The sequence below is a fragment of the Gossypium hirsutum genome, chromosome D06 (genome assembly GCF_007990345.1).
Source record: "Gossypium hirsutum isolate 1008001.06 chromosome D06, Gossypium_hirsutum_v2.1, whole genome shotgun sequence".
NCBI classification, from domain to species: domain Eukaryota; kingdom Viridiplantae; phylum Streptophyta; class Magnoliopsida; order Malvales; family Malvaceae; genus Gossypium; species Gossypium hirsutum.
This window is the reverse complement of record NC_053442.1, coordinates 28,711,019-28,729,554: the sequence shown is the minus strand read 5'-3', so window position 1 is coordinate 28,729,554 and position 18,536 is coordinate 28,711,019.

The window sequence follows — 18,536 nt, the reverse complement described above, 5'->3', positions numbered from 1 at the left end:
ATCAATGAAGAGAATGAAATACCTGTTTTTGCTGAGTGATTCAGTCCTCATAGGTCCACATACATCAGAGTGCACCAGCTGCAATCTTTCAGTGGCTGTCCATGCTAAATTTGTAGGAAATGGCAGTCTTGCCTGTTTTCCCATTTGGCACACTTCACATACATCATCATGCTCCACTGAACTGGTGAAGTTCTCTGCCAAGCCCTCTTTGGCCAATCGAGCCATTGATCTGAAGTTGGCATGCCCGAGCCTTTAGTGCCAAAGCTTGGAATCATCAACAGAGGCAGTGTATGCTGACTTTGAGTCATTTGGCCAATTAACCTCAAAGCATTTGTCAGTCATTGTGACTGTCATAAGGCTTGATCCATTTGGATCAGCAATGTGGCACTATTTGTCCTTAAACACAACAGAATAGCCTTTCTCAAGCAATTGAGCTATGCTGAGAAGGTTTCTGTCAATTTCAGGTACCAGCAAGACATTTGAGATGACTTTGTTGCCTGTAGGAGTACATATCAACACCTCTCCTCTTCCTTCAGCCCTTATGAACTGACCATTTCCAACCTTGACCTTGGTTTTGCAACTTCTATCCAAGATTTTAAACAAGGAGGCATTTGGTGACATGTGGTTAGTGCAACCACTGTCCAATAACCAACCTTTTGAACATTTCTTCTCAACAGCTAAGTAAGAAACAGCAAAGACCTGCTCTTCTTGATCACTACTATCCTCAGCCACTCGAGCTTCAACCTTTGGCTGCTGAAATTGATTCTGCCTTGGCTTGTTCCTGTTTTTATAGACCCTTTTAATATGGCCCTTCTTCTTGCAGTGTTGGCACATAGCATCTGGCCTAAACCAACATCTATCTTCTGGATGTCCTGACCTTTTGCAATATCTACAGGGCTGGTCATTGCTCCTTGCAGCATCAGGCTTAGGCCTGCTTTTCCAAAGCTTTTTGCCTCTTTGAGCATTTGTGCTTGAGGCTTCTCTGGCCTTGGCTTGAAATGCACCTTCCTGGTGATCTTCAGCTCTGCTAGCTCTCCTTTGTTCCTGAGTATAAAAAGTGTTAATTAGCTCGGTCAAAGAGATGCTAGCTAGGTCTCTTGAGTCCTCTAAGGAGGATATCTTTGCCTCATATCTCTCAGGCAAAGTGGAGAGGACTTTCTCCACAATTATTGCCTCATCAAAGTGCTCACCAAGGAGCCTTATGCTGTTAACCACTGCCATGATTCTATCTGCATACTGCTTCACTATTTCTTCTTCCTTCATCTTTAGATTCTCGAAATCTCTTCTCAAATTCAATAGATGCTGTTGCCTTGTCCTCTCAGCGCCTTGAAACTCCTCCTTAAGCTTGTCCCAGGCCTGTTTTGGAGTCTCACAGGCCATAATTCTGGTGAAGATGACATCTGACACACAGTTCTGGATGGAAGACATGGCTTTGTGCCTCTTGGTCCTCTCATCAGCATATTGTCTGATCTGAGCTACTGTGGGATTGACCCTTAGTGGTGCTGGCTCAGCATCTGTGTTGACAACTTCCCATAGATCAAAGGCCTGCAGGTAAGTCTTCATCTTTACCAGCCATATGTGGAAGCCTTCTCCATTGAAGATTGGTGGGGCTGCTGGTGAAAATCCTGAAGAAGACATCAGGTTCCTTGGTTTGAAGCAACAAGTCCACTAAGACAAGGACTCTGATACCAATTGTTGGTGTTAAGAGGCAATAGCAAGCTGGTTTCAGCTTGCTTGGGCAGCAAGTGTTGAGCCTTGCTGAAGAAACAAACGCGAAAAGAAACAGAAATCAAGCTTGCAAGTGGAAAAACAGAAAAACAAAAGAGAGTTTGAATGAAAAACAAACTGAAAGTTTTTTATTAACATTGAACAAGGCATTGAGCCATTACATATATTAGCTAACATGTAATACAAACAAGTAATTACCTAATCAACTACCTAACTCCACTAATCTGTCTTGAAACTTACAAAAAATAGCTTCATCATATTACTATGCTGATTTTCAATCAATCAACATTAAAATTACATCAAAACATTTATCTACTTAGTTCAACATGAACTAGATTACAAAATAATTAAAATACAACTTAAACACAACAAGTAATTCAGCAACTTCAAGCTCCAACTTCTGAACATCATGGCTCGACTGCTTGCTGCCATTTCGCATGGCCACCTTTGTATGGGGACTAACCTCATCAGAAGAGTATACAAAATAGTCAAGAAAACAAATAAACTGAAACACAGATAGCAGAAGAACTTTTCATGTAACATATTCCATGGACCTAATTAAGAAGATCCATATATATAGTATAATATGGTGTTGTTTGCAAAGTTGTTGTTTCTAGTTTTTGTCTTCCAAAAATCTTTTTCTAGACTTTTCCCCCCTCAACTCAACACAGTGTTAAGTTTCGATAGAAATTAAATTATGCCGCTACTCAAAAGAAATGTAACCATAATCCATCCTAGAAAAAAGAATTATATATGATAGGGTCTTGTTGTCCCATCTCAAACTAAAAGATTTAGGACTAATAACATCATATATTTTGGAGAAGAATTTCATAAGCATGCAAAGAAGCAGCTATCATTTTAGACTGAAACTAAAATTATAAAAATCCTCAAAATTACAAATTACAGAACTTTAAGTCTCCAAATTTCAAATATTATTCATAAGGGTAATCAACAAAAATAGTCACTCTTGTTTGCTTTAACTTACATTTTAGTAACTTATCTTTGCAATGTTATGTTTTAGTGATAAAGAATTATATGAATGAATGCGGGAGTGGATCGTAAAGTTTGTCAAAGTCAGGAATTTATCCTACATCTCTAGACATGTAAACTGAAACAACAAAAACAGATTAGTTGTCACAAAGAAGAGTCAAACGTAATTAAAACAAAAAGAAAGATGAACCGACTGGTAAAGAGTCAATAGAGAATGAATTAGAGTTTCTTGGATGGAAAGAAACCGTCCTTGGACTTCAAGAAAATGCCCTAACCATATCTGGAAAAACAAAGCACAAACAAATTTGTTAGAAGTGATTTTAAAGACAAAAACAAACTGTTTTATGCAAGAATGTTTGAAACAACAAGAAAATGTTAAAACTCCTAATTTTGATGTGCTTCTTGATGGAACAAGATAAGAGAACATCTTTCTTGAAGCAACTTTAACCTAAAACGAAAATCAATAAAATCAGTAAGCCAAAACAACAATACCTAACTTAAATAAGCAAGAAACAATAAATTAAGGATAAAAAGAAGAAGATGGTGTCCTAAGAAGCCTTGGAAACATTAAAAATCCACAACTCCTTTCAATAACTCTAATTACCCTCTAAGAAAGAGATCTTGGCAAGAAAAAGCTTGAAGATGATTCCCACGACCTAAAAGATTGTTAAAATAGCTTCTAAAAGAAACTCAAGAGCAAGTCTTGAAGAAAAACTCAAAGAGAATTATTATTAACTCAAGAAATCAATTGTATGTGTATAAGGGTGAACGTTCATGCTACTTATAGGCCCCCAAAATAAGTTTTCCTAACCCTAATAGAATACCTAACATGACAACTCTTCAAATAAAAAAAACAAAATAATTCTAAGTATGGACTTTTAATGGGAATTCAGCTAAAGGAATTAAATGAGCTCTTTGGGCTGAATTCTTACATGATGATCCACCTATTAAAATAAAATTGGCCCTATAGTTTAAATATTTTAAAATTTGGGCCACTTTGATAATTTGGCCTAATATTCAATTAAATTACTTTCCAAACTTCAGGATGGGCTTGTAGACATCTTAATGGGCCATTTTTTCAAGAACTTGGTCTTGTGATTCGTTTGCTCTCGAAATTAGCTCGTTCAAGCTCATACATGAAATCCAATATGCCTTGTCTGCAAGATTTGGTTTCTTAGACTGTTAGAGTATATTGTAAGTAGCTGCAGTTAGTTTGTTTTGGTTGTTAGCTTTTATGTTAACAGTGGTTAACATACAATGTATTAGTATAAGTATGAAGCTCAGCAGAAAATTAAGATCATGTAAAATTTCATTTTGACATCATTTCAAAGAACTAGCTTCTCATCTATTTTTAGATTCGTTTCTTCTCTGTATTCTTTACCTTTTTCTAGTATTTCTTTGATGGTATCAATCGCCTAAGGTACTGGTGCACTTCTTGTTATGCTCTCATGGCCACAAATTATGTTTCTGCTAATGGTCATTCTCCACCTGTCTGTGCTGCGACACCTTTGCTGCATTCTGACTCTGGTACAGTTCATTTGATTCAAAGTTTTCCTAAACATGATACGATTAAATTGGATGATGGTAACTTCATCCAGTGGCAACAACATGTTAAACTAATTTTAGAAGGATATAATCTCACTAGATTTGTTGACAGATCTCGTTCGTCTCTGCCACAATTTGTACTGAGTCCGGATGGCCAGATGGTTTTGAATTCAAAGGCTTCCGTTTTTCATCAGCAGGATAGACTTCTTGCATCTTGGTTACTCTCCACAATCAGTGGTTCGTTATTGTCGTGCTTTACTGATGTGCGAACATCTAATGATGTCTGGACCACTGTTAATCTCATGTTTGTCGCCGTGACTAGTGCTCGATTATCTCGAATCAAACACAATATGCATTCGATCAAGAAAGGTACAATGACGATCAAAGAATATGTTGCGAAGATTCAAAATACCTGCGCTCTCCTTGCAGCCTCTGGCCACCAGGTTTTGGACTCCGAGAAGGTGGAGATTATTCTCATGGGGTTGTTGTCGGAGTATGACGCGTTGGTTACCCTTGCGTCCTTCTCCTCTGAACCCCTCCAACTGCGTCGATTGATAGATATTATTCTTGAGTTTGAAACGAGACAACAACACTTGGTTGTCGACACTCCTTATCATGCGAATCTCGTTGAGTCGATTGGCTGACTCCTCTAGGTCCGTTTGGTCCTCGCTTGGCGGTCGTGGTCACAATTTCAGGGGTCGTGTGCAATGCTAGAACTGTGGTCACTTTGGTCACCTTGTACAACGGTGATTTTATCAGTTTAATCGAAGCTATGATGGTCCGGCACCGACGTTGGTTCGTTCGTCTTTTAATCAAAATTTTGGTGCAGTGTGTGGTGGTGGTTACTAGCAGCAGTTTGTGCCTCAAGTGCCATCATCAAATTTTGGCAGTGGTGACGATTACCAGCCGTAATTGACGCCTCAAGTACTGTCATCGAATTTTGGCAGAAACAGAAATAGGTTGTTCTCTCCCTCTCATTTTTCTAATAGTGATACTAACCCTAATGTTTCTTCATTTAGGCTGGTGGTTCATCATGTCCACTTTGGTGATAATGAGCTGACTCTTCCATATAGATTTGGGCCTCAAAACTCTAGCTATGTGGGTTATGACAATGGTGGGTTGTCTAGGTCTCATTTGGGCAATCAAATATCAACTCCAAGAGGTCATGATCAGTGGGCCTCAATTGTCCTGCAGGTGCCTTGGTCCATTAAGCCTAGGGCTCATATTTCTCATGATTAGCCAATTGATTTTACGATAGTACGTCAATATTTTTCTTCAGAATCACGTCCTAATGTTGGGTTTCCTCGCATTCCTGATGTTTCAGGCCTTGAATCTTCCACTCGTACTAAGTCTCAAATGCACTTGGCCCAATATGGCTCTCCAGTTCAAAACATGGGTACTTCGACGTAGTATCTTGACTCGGGGGCTACGCACCATGTGTGCAAGGAGGATTCTGCTCTAAACGATTCCACACACTATTCAGGTACTGCTTCTATTTTAATGGGTGATGGGACTCGTATTCCAATTAAGAGCATTGGATCTTTTACTTTGGCTGCGAAAAATAGGTTACTTCATCTCTCTAATGTTTTACTTGTCCCGGCCATCTGCAAGAATTTATTATATGTCTCTCAATTTGCTCATGAAAATGATGTGCTTTTTGAATTCCATCATTTTCATTGTCTAATAAAGGACATACAAACTCAGGATATCTTGTTGTGACTCCACACTCGTGATGGGTTGTATCAATTTTCCCAAGTGTCTTCTGATGGTAGCTGTGCGTATCTTTCTGTCCATCACACTAGTGTTAATTCATATTCTGTGGACAACAAAGTTTTTGAGCTTTGGCATCGGCAGTTGGGTCATCCGTCTAACCGTATTGCTCAATATGTGTTACATAAATGTCATGTTGTTTCTAATAAGGATGTTCTTGGGTCTATATGTACTTCCTGTAAAAAATGCAAATCTCACAAATTACCATTTTCTGCGTCTACTACTCAATATACTTGTTCTTTTGAGTTAGTTGTGTTAGATTTGTGGGGGCCTACTTTTGTTGAATGTGGTAACAACTTGTATTATATACGTTTATTGATATGTTTAGTCATTTCACTTGGCTTTATCTTATTTAGAAAAAATCCCAAGCCCTTGAGTGCTTTCTTTAGTTTGAAAAAAAGGTGAAAACCCAATTTGGGAAGGAAATTAATCAATTTTAAAGTGATTGGGGTGACGAGTATCCTGCTTTCACATCTGTCATTGCTCAGCATGATATTACCCATCAAGTCTCCTATCCTCATACATCTGAGCAGAATGGAGTCGTGGAGTGAAAGCATCGTCATATTGTTGAGGTCGGTTTTATTCTCCACGCTCAAGCCAATCTATATTTGCTATTCTGGGGGTACGCCTTCGCATGTGTGGTGCATTTAATAAACACTCACTACCATTTTCTTGAAGGGAAACTCTCTATGCATGGTTATTTATGGTAAAGGTCCTTCTTATGATCATCTATGCTTGTTTGGATGCTGCTAGTTTCCTTATCTTCAACCCTTTCACAATCATAAATTGGAATTTCGATCTCAACCATGCATATTTTTAGGATATAGTTCTTAGCACAAAAGGTATTAGTGTCTTACACCGGACGGTAAAGTTGTCATTTCTCACCACTTTGTTTTTTATGAATATCGATTTTTGTATCCTGATCAACCTCTGTCAACTAACTCGATGAGTGAGCATGTTTCTACATATATTCCTATTGTGCAGCCTATCTCTTCCTCTTCTACTCTCTCTGATGGTCATTCTGCGGATGTTTCCCGTGATACATCAACTGGTGATGCTATAGACTTAGCTTATTCGACTGAAGATTTGTTTTTACATCGAGGCCTATCCTTCCCAGATACCTCACGGTCTAGTTCGGTCGCTCCATTTCCTCTACACCTCTGCCACATGGTAATACTCATTAGATGGTTACTCACTCCAAAGTAGACATTTTTAAACCTAAAGTCTTAGTTGTCAAAGTTTCTGAGCATGAGCCACGCACAATTGATGAAACTTTTGCTCATGAGGAATGGAAAACAGCAACTCAGGTTGAGTATGACACGTTGATTCGTAATCGCACTTGAGAGTTAGTTTATTTACCATCCGGAAGAAAGGTAATTAGTTGTAAGTGGTTATTTAAGGTTAAAAGAAATCCTGATGGTACTATAGCTCGCCGTAAGAGTCGTTTAGTTGCTAAAGGATGTTCTCAGGTACCAAAATGTGATTTTAGAGAAATTTTTAGTCTAGTCGTTAAGTCAGCTACTATTCGAACTATTCTGTCTATTGCAGTCTCCAAACACTGGCAATTTCGACAAGTTGATGTCAACAATGTGTTTCTTAATAACGATCTTACTTTAGAGGTTTATATGCAACAACCTCCAGGATAGGTAAAATATGGTAATGATGGCAAACCACTTGTGTGTCAGTTAACAAAAGCTTTGTATGGGTTGTGGCAAGCTCCACGTGCCTGGTTTGATAAGCTAAAGAACTCTCTTGTCTCATTAGAATTTGTTCTTTCGAAGCCTGATGCCTCTTTGTTTATTCGTGTTACCAGCAAGACCACTATGTATGTCCTCGTCTATGTGGATGATAGTATTGTTATGAGAAATTCGTTTGAGGATATTAATATGTTTGTTCAATAACTTCACATTGAGTTCTCTCTTAAGGACATGGGAGACCTACATTATTTTTTGGGGGTTGAGGTTACTCGTTCTGCTACTGGGAACCTTCATCTATGTCAGCGTAAGTATGTCTTTGACCTTCTTGACCAATGCTCTTTGGCTAATGACAAAACAGTTCATACCCCTATGGTTAGTTCTTCCACTTTGTCTAAACATGATGGTCTACTCCTTGATGATCCTACAGAATATAGTAGTCTCACTGGTGTGTTAAGTATGTTGTTCTAACACAACCTGATATTACATATGCTGTTAACCGTCTTTGTCAGTTCAAGCATGCCCCGACAGATATTCATATGGTTGCTTTAAAATAGGTTTTACATTATCTATGTGGTACTATTGATCATGGGCTGGTATTTCACCCTTCTAACTGACTATCATTGGTCGATTATGTTAATGCCAACTGGGGATTGGATTTTGATGATCGACGGTCCACCACCGGTTATTGTATTTACTTTGGAGACAACCCTATTTCCTGGTGCTCAAAGAAGAAGCAAGTTGTGTCTCGTTCCACTGCTGAAGTTGAATATTAAGGATTGGCTACTGGTGCATCCGACGTCATGTGAATTATTTTGTTGTTCCAAGAACTAAATTTTTGTTGCATTACTATTCCTGCTATTTTGTGTGATAACTTTGGTGCTGTCGATGTAGTTCCTAATCCAGTTTTACACTCTTAAGTTCAAGCATGTTGAACTTGATCTATTTTTTGTCCGTGAGAAAGTGGCTGTTGGTTCACTTCTTGTTGAGGAGGTTCTGGCATGTGATTAAGTTGCTGATATTCTCACAAAGCCATTGTCTATCTCTTTGTTTGCTCGTTTTAGAAATCTTCTTCGTGTTCTCGAAGTTTAGGAAGTTCGTTGAATGTTAGAGTATACTGTAAGTAGTTGCAATTAGTTTGTTTTGGTTGTTAGCTTTTCTGTTAACAACAGTTAACATACAATGTATTAGTATAAGTATGTAGCTCAATAGAAAATGAAGATTATGTACAATTTCATTTTGACAGTATTTCAAAGAATTAATTTCTCATCTATTTTCAGACTCGTTTCTTTTCTATATTCTTTATCTTTTTCCAATATTTCTTTCATGGACCAAGATTTTCAAGATTTGAAATCTTGATTTTCTTAATTCTTGAAATTGCTCGAAATAGAAAAAATTGGACCAAGATTCGATTTCTTGATTTTCTTGAAATTAAGAAATTGAATCTTGATTTTCTTTTTTGGTCGTGTGTACATCTAGGGCCTTGGTAATGAAGTCTTGGATTGTCCCGTTCAATTTTGCTCAGATTTTCTTGGCATTCGACCTTGTTATTGGGCCTTGAGGAAATTTGAGCCCATCACATTCATGAGCCTTATTTTGGGCCTTGAGACTCGTATCATTTAGTCACTTACGTTATCATTTTATGAGAATCCAAACGGGCCTTGAGCTCTGTTACCTCCCTAATGACGATCCTATGTGAGAATCCAAATGAGTTTTAAATGCCAACTTGGATGCCTTACGTGGTAGTCCAAATTAAATTTATTTAATTAAAAACCTATTTTCATCCCTGCAAGTGGACATCAAAGTTGGCATTTAAAACCTATTTGGACTACCACGTAGGATTGCCGTTAGGGAGGTAACAGAGCTTAACGATAGTGTTAGGCATCGACCCGATTAAGCAACATGTTACAAAAATAGCGGAATAAATTGAGAAATTGAACACACAAATTTAACGTGGAAAAACCCCTCCAAAGAGGATAAAAAACCACGGGCAAAGATAATTTTACTATAATGGCAAAAGAACGAAGAGTACAAAAGATGGAGATAAAACTAAACCCCAAACCCCAAAAACAAAAAACCCTCAAAACGTAAATACAAAATTCTCTAAATGTGTTATGAGTTCTAATCTCTAAATAGGGTGTGTTTTTTCTAAGGTTGTAAAAGAGCCTATTTATAGGTTAAATTCATATGTCAAATAATAATAAAATAATCTAAACTAATCAGTGTTTGACTGAAATAAATAAACAGAGTTTAACTAAAAGATTATTTTTCAAATTTGACTGAAAATAGGAGTCATACTTAACAAATCGCCACCTTGACTCAAATTTCTACAAGCCATCTTTGCCAAAGCTGGCCACGAGCCTATCGTGAACTATACAGGGAATTAACTGAGTCGAATCTATGCTTAGAAACTGGAAGACTTCTAGCCTTCGACTTGTACACTGCCAAATCAAAACTAACCCGGGTTTGATTTTCACGAACACAGTGCCCTAACTTTTCAAAACCTGTATCTAAAAGAAAACCTCTCTTCAACGAAATGGTCATACATTTTTCCCTCTTATGACCAAGTTGCCTCCACTCCAAATGAGTTAACTTCGACTCTGTAACGGATGAGGGACGTCCGATTTCACCGGTCATTATAGAACCTTCCAGAATATAAAGACTGCCAGTTCTTTGACCTTTTAACAAAATGAGAGCTCCACGAGATACTTTAATACCGCTCGACTAGATGTTGATTCTGCATCCTTTCAAGTCTAAAATACTCAAGGAGATGAGATTCTTTCGTAAACCAGGTACATACCTGACATCTGAGAGTGTCATAATTGTCCCATCATGTGTCATGATTTTAACAGTTCCAATACCAACTACCTTACTAGATGAATCGTTTCTCATGCGCACAACTCCACCTTCAACCGAACTGTATGTAGAGAACCATTTTCTATTGGGACACATGTGGAAAGAACATCCCGAATCTAGGATCCACTTGGATGTGAGCTTGGAGTTATCGCTCGTTGACACTAACAAGAAATCATCACCGCTTTCATCGGCCAAATTAACACCAGCTACATCTTCCTCGTTACTCTCAGCAGCTCTTTTATTTCATAGTTTATAACAATCTGCTTTGACGTGACCTAACTTTTTACAATAGCGACACATTTTGTCCCGTTTCTTTGATGCTACCAAAACGGAAGCTTGCCTATTTGCCTTGCTATCCAAATGAAGCTCATTGTCAAATTAGTCTCTACTAAAAAAATGACCCTTCACATCTTCGAATGAGATTTTGTCTCTGCCATAAATCAGGGTCTCCCTGAAAGACTTGTATGAAGGGGCTAAAGAGCACAATAATAGCATAGCTTGATCTTCATCATCAATATGAACCTTAACATTCTTTAAATCATTTAAAAGAGTAATGACTTGACTGATGTGATCTCTAAGAAGCTCACCTTCATTCATACGAAACGTAAATAGATGTTGTTTCAACACTAAACGGTTAGCCAGAGACTTAGTCGCATAAAGAGTTTCTAACCTTTTCCACAAGGCGGATGAGGTCTTCTCCATCAATACCTTCTGCAATACCGTATTCGCGAGGGACAACTGGATTGTAGACAAGGCATTTTCATCAAGCTCTTCCCATTCTATTTTATTAGATTCTCAGGTTTTTTCCCGATAACAACCTTTTTCAAACCGGATTGAACTAGAATTGCCATCATCCGAACGTGCCACAGATTGAAATTTGTCTCACCATCGAACTTCTCAATTTCAAACTTTGTTGTTGCCATATCTGAATGGGCTGATCTATGAAAATTGAACTAGCTCTGATACCACTTGTTAGGTATCGACCCGATTAAGCAACAAGTTACAAAAATAGCGAAATAAATTGAGAAATTGAACACACAAATTTAACGTGGAAAAACCCCTCCAAAAAGGATAAAAAACAACGGGCAAAGATAATTTTACTATAATGGCAAAAGAACGAAGAGTACAAAAGATGAAGATAAAACTAAACCCCAAACTCCAAAAACAAAAAACCCTCAAAACGTAAACACAAAATTCTCTAAATGTGTTATGAGTTCTAATCTCTTAATGGGGTGTATTTTTTCTAATGTTGTAAAAGAGCCTATTTATAGGTTAAATTCATATGTCAAATAATAATAAAATAATCTAAACTAATCAATGTTTGACTGAAATAAATAAACAAAGTTTATCTAAAAGATTATTTTTCAAATTTGACTGAAAATAGGAGTCATACTTAACAGATAGAATGACCACTTCATAACATTTCAAACATAAGTAACTAAAATGTAATCTGAGGCAAAAAAAGTGACTATTTTTATATTTTACCCTATTCATAAATAAAAAAATATCTTAATTTTTTATTAAAAACCCCCAAAAAAAAGCGTAAGTATAAATACTTATCAAATAGCTAACATCCAGTTATTTGGATTAAGTATAGTGTTAAACATTTAGATGAAAATTAAGAATACGAGGTATGAGTGTACAATATAGTCAAACATATCAGAAAATCAAGTTTTAAGATAATAATACTCAACAAAATATTACCGTTATCATAAACTTTGGAATCTATTAGTTTCTTACTTTCACAAAAGAAAAAAAATATTAGTTTTTAACACATACAACATAAGGTTAGAATCTAAACAAATCACAATAACCCGAAATATATTAGAAGAAACAGTAGTTTATTGAAGGCGTAAAGGAAAAAACAAATGGAATCGTGATTAACACATAAATTGATATTTAAATTTTATTAATAAAAAGTTACAATATTCGAAAATTTCTTGATTTTTCTCTTCAATTTAGCTTTGATCCAATAATGGTCTAAACTTGATTTTAGATGGATGTATTTGAGTTTTTTGAACTTGCGTATTTGTTGAATAGTTTGGGATGACTCTTTGTATAGTGCCAATCACATGAATAAAATAGATTTATTGTAGAATTTAACTGCTTCATTTTATTGTTTTACCAGAAGTTAAACGGATTTATTTATTATTTATCTCTTATTACTTAATTAATTAAAGATAAAATAATCATTTAATATTATAACTTAAGTATTTTATTTTAATTAGTGATAATATTAAATTTTTATTATTTATCACTTAATTAATTAAAGAAAAATAATTATGACATATATACAATGTTATTATTTTCACCCATGATAATTTTGACTCCACCCATAATAATTACGGCTCGACACATAATGCTTTCTAGTTTATCTAAGAAAAATCTCCATTTACAAAGACACTAACGAATTATCTGTATACAAAATGAATTATAATTTTAGTGAAGGAATGGAAAATGTTCTATTGGCTAAGATAAGTTATAAGGTAAATTTTATTTATATGATTTTTAATGAAAATGGTAATATAGAAAGATTATAAATTAAGCACATTGCTAATAGTTGTAAAACAGTATAGTTTAAGCATCACACTATTCTATTAGGGTAAGAATTGAAAATGTACTTAAAAGCATATTCAAGAATGGCCTAATAACTGAAAACTGATAACTTGTACTTGATTTTATAACATTTGATATGTATTGAATTAGAAAGGGTAAAAAGAAAAAATAAATACTAGATAAATTAAGGTAAATTATAATATTGACTAGGTACGCTAAAGGCTCCAGGAGTGAGGTTATTATGGTGTGTGTTAATGATACTTAGGCATTTTGGAATGTTTGAAGATGATTTTTAGATGGCTCTACATTTGGGTGTTCACATTTAGCCTGGGTTATTGATACTTTTAAAGTTAATGCCTTAATAGAAAATCTAAAAAGGTATTGAATTAATACAAACTCCTTTGATATCAACATTGTTAATGTAAATTTGTATTATTAATGCAAATCTAATTCTAACATGTAAATCTGATTCCAACATGATTCTAGCATGGAAATTAGGATTTGTCTAGTTTTGTTTCTATGCATAGTTTCTAGGTACTATGTAACACCCCATACACGACCCAATATGATCGCCGAATCTGGACTACATGGTCCTACACTCAAGGTCCGAAATTACCAACACATTCTTTAATAAATATATATATATTCTGCGATTCATACTTAATGCAATTAATATTAAAACACAACTATCTAATTGATCTCATTCCATACATTCAAAATTCATAATTACATAGTATAAGTAGTATAGAAACATAATCATCTAATTAACCTCACAATGTATATGAATTGACTTCCAATTGTATACTTTAATCTAATATACATAATATTTTACAAAGTAGTCTAGACTTTAACATGTTGTTTATTTGCTTAGGTTTGAAAACAACATTTTGATCATAGCTAACTACAACTACAACTATAACCTTGAGGCTCCGCCTCTAGGCTGCCCCATTGTATGCATATTACGACTGAGAAACAAAGTTGCCTTAGCACGATAAATTCTGGCCTGGTCCCTCTTGAAACTCCCAAATTTTCTCTATTTACCTGCAACACATAATAGCACATATACAAGTTCTAATGAACTTAGTGAGTTCTCATACCTTATCAACATTGCGCTAGCACACTGGTATTTCATAGCTTAGAATTCAGGTTAGACTTGTCTGAATTAGGATGGTTCATCGATCTTATTGGCGTAGTATTCACATCACCTGAACTAGCTCACTTGTTCTTGGCATGTTGTCTTTAACGTCACCATTGCTTATTTACTTACTCCTCTAGGAGAATAATTCATCTAAATCAATTGCATTTGTCTTACTACTAACGTCACAAAGACAAAAGTTTGCACAATTGGCTATATAAAGCCTCGCACACATAAGGATTCCACTGATATGATTTCATAGATGTAATATCGAAATGTCGATTCATAATGTTTACTTCTTTGCGAGGGATTCCTTACAGATTTTCACTTTTGGATTTATGAAGGAAAACCCATAGATATTTTCTAACACATCGTGCACCAATGAATCCAAATAACCAAATAAGACAAACCTAGCAAATAATTCCTATTACAAAATACCATTAGTAGCTTGTCCCATGGACTCAAATTCGTATTACGATACTTCTGGATTCATGTTCAAACCTACATTTGCGGATTCACACTTTTTGAAACATGTCGACAAATTCATAAGGAAAATATCATGATGAATAAAGATATACTCATCTCAATCAGAAGACCAATCTGGCGGACTGTTGTTTCCTACCTCTATTCGCAACAATAGATAACCCATTCAAAATTGTCCACCCTAAGAAATAGATAACCTATAGGTGAATTCTTAAGAGTGAATCCTCTATTTGCAGAATCATACATGCAAGATAGTCCTGACTGATTGTCATATCTTATGTAACACCTTACACCTGACCCGATCACCAAATATGGATTATAGAGCGCTACTTTCCACATCTTAAATTAACTAGCACAATTATTAATATAGTTCACATATTTAAAATAGTGCAGAAGAAATAACATTTATAACACCTTTACTAATTGACTTCATAAATTTACAGAATAAATTTCAATGATAATTTAAGGTACAACAATTTCACAAAGTAACTTCGATCTATTCACTAGTTTCTTGACATTAGAATTATATACTAACCACTTAATTAAAAATACGACTGAGACCATGAGGCTTCGCCTTTAGGTCGTCCCACTGTATGCAAATTACATCTAAGGATTATGTCCGTCTGAACATAGCAGATTTTGGCTATGTCCCTCATGAACTCTCAAATTTCCCTTTTTACCTGTAATACATTATAACACATGGTTAAGTTCTAAAGAACTTAGTGAGTTCATACCTTATTGATGCAACGCTAACCCGCTTGCATTTTATGGCCTAAAATTCATGTTTCATTTGTTTGCATTATGATAGTACGCCGATTTCATTGGTGTGGTATTTATGTCACATGAACTAGCTTACTTGTACTTGGCACATCATCCTCAACGGTATCACCGCTTGTTTACTCACGCATTCTGGAGAAATAATTCATATCATTTGATTGCAGTTGATTTATTGCTGATAACTTAAAAACAAAGGATGCCATGTACAGTTATATGGAGCCTAGAACACATACAACTCCTACTAATGAGATCTCATAGATGCAAGACCAAGATACCGACTTAATAGCAATTGATCTCTTGACAAATTATCTCTACAGATTCTATCTTCACTAGTTGCATTTGTTGTTCCTTATACATCTATTTCCTTGAGAGGATATCCTTGTGGTTACTTACTTGCAAACTTTTGAAATTTAACCTATAGATAATTTCCATATCACGCCTTGCACCAGTAATTACAAATAACCCCATAAAATTGATCTTGGTGAATAGTCCCTATTGTGAACTACTGTTAGTGGCATGTTGTAACGAACTAAGATTCATATTACAATCCACATAGCTTCTTTTTTCAGATCCAAGTATGCAGATTCATGCTTTTTAAAATGTACAAGCGAATTCATAAAGAAGGCCCCGTTACAACTTAATAATGCAAGTCTACTCACCTCAATGGAGTAGACAGATTTGACAGCCCGTCTCGTCCTGCCTCTATTTTGCAATAACAAATAACCCAATCTTAGTAGTCTTTTGTTTAAATCAGATAACATGTAGGCGGATTCTTAAGAACGAATCCCCTATTTGTGAAATCATACTTGCAAGATAGTCTTTACTGACTGTCATATCTTTTATATACGGGCTCATACATACAGATAGCTCACACAAAATAATAGATTACAAGAGAACAAATTCCGAACTCAAATGGTCGTTTCTTTCCTTTGAGCTTAGTATATTTAATATCTCTTCACTTTCTATGTCCCTTCTTAAATCTTATCTTCACATAGTCATTAATCACTTCATTTACCTTACTAATAGACTTTAAAATTTTATTTCGTACTTACTGAATTTATCACCACCTTTCGACGGGGTTGACTACGCCCATTACTTAACACAGAGTTCACCCATATCTTCTTTACTTTAGGGTGCTATCTATACATGCCTATAACACATATCCTCAATTCTCCACTTATTCTAACGCGTTCTGGCTTCATTATTATTTTCTTGTTATAATGCGAGGTTTGTCATTTCATTTACATATGGTACCTTTCTTTTAGAGTTCGCTGGATACGTAGTTTCTTCTACTTGTCCATACATTATATCTTACACTTACCTTACCCTTAGAGTCCTATCTTTAGTTTGCTTTTAGAGGACTGTTTATGCCATTCTTTCCTAATTCCTTACACGCCATTCATTCAGAATTTTCTATGAAGACATTTCATTATTTAAATAGCCGCAAAGGCTTCCTTTGTATTTGCCACAAGGGTTTTCTTTTACAAAGTTGCCACTAAGGCATCTTGTCCTTTGCGCCATAAAGGCTTTCCTTTGATAGAGATTGCCACAAAGGTATTTCCTTGTAGAGATTTGCCATAAAGGCGTTCTTAAACAGAGGTTGCCACAAAAGGCTTACATTTTTAAAGTTCTACCACAAAGGCTTTCCTTTATATTTAGTACTCGCTGCAAAGGCTTTCCCATCCCGAGTTTTGCCATAAAAGTTGTCCTTTACATACAATACTCGTCACAAGGGCTTTCCTGTCCAAAGTTTTTGCACAACCTCCGTATCTAGAAAGGTGGAATGGAGGAAATGGAGGAAACTATTGGGATGTGAATGTCATGGGATAAATGCATGGAGAAAATGAAATGATATGTGATTTTACTCCGGTAAGGCATGTAAATGAAAACCATGATTGGTGAATGTCCGGGCCTTGCAAAGGAACACATAAGTGTTTGAATTAACAAGGAGGATTTGTAGAGGTTCGGTTGGATAAATGAATATTGGCACTAAGGAGCAATATCGTGAATATGAAACTATAGCTCTTCGGAGCATTGAATGGATCAGAAGCTAACACAAGGAAGGGGTCCATGAACTATTCCATGCAAGCATACATGTAGTATGTAAAGGTTCTGCACGCGAATAGTGCTTAGTTGGGATGAGTATCTGCATGAAATGTACTTAGCAATAATAAATATCCACATGTGAACTATCTCTAGTTATGTTTTGAAATTACCTGTGATTTGTAACTGGATATAGTTAATATTTGCATAAAAACTGAAGTTAATGGTGACTTGTACTTAAAGTGAACATTCTCCAACAATGAACAATAATTGATTTGTGATATGGATCCGCCAATGGATTGTACACAATTATAATTTTGCATTTGCGTGTAAGTTGTTTGGTAATATCAAATATTTTAATTATTTAGATTGATTTTGTTTCCTTGAAACCTTGATAAAAAGGTTATCCAGTTATACTTGGAACTCACTAAGTTTATTTTGAACTTACATAGTTTTCTCTACCATTTCAAGTTTTGTAAAGCACTACGGACTCTTGTAAGGGACTTAACAAGACTGCGAACTCGTTTGTGAGCCATTCATTGTTTAGTTTGTAACATGTATATCAATTGGGGTGGTCTGTAGTCCTATTTTATTTTGTTTGAATGATGTATGAAATGAATTTGGGATTTCCTTCATATAACTTTTTGTATAAACCGAATGATGGCACTTCACCAAATTTTTAACTTTTATGTCATGGATGTTTTCGATGTACTTTTATCTTCCATGAAAATGTGCTATATAAACTATAACCCATCGAGCAGTATTTAAAACTTGGTTTACTGATTTGTATTGAATTGCGTAACCACTAAAACCTTTATTTTTTATATTACATAATGATTTCTTCTTTTTTTTCAGTAACATCTTCATTTGTCAGTTGACTTGTCAAATTGGGGTGTTGCAAATTGCATGTTTGACAAAAAATAAACACATACTTCAGGATTCTCAATCAATTAGTCACA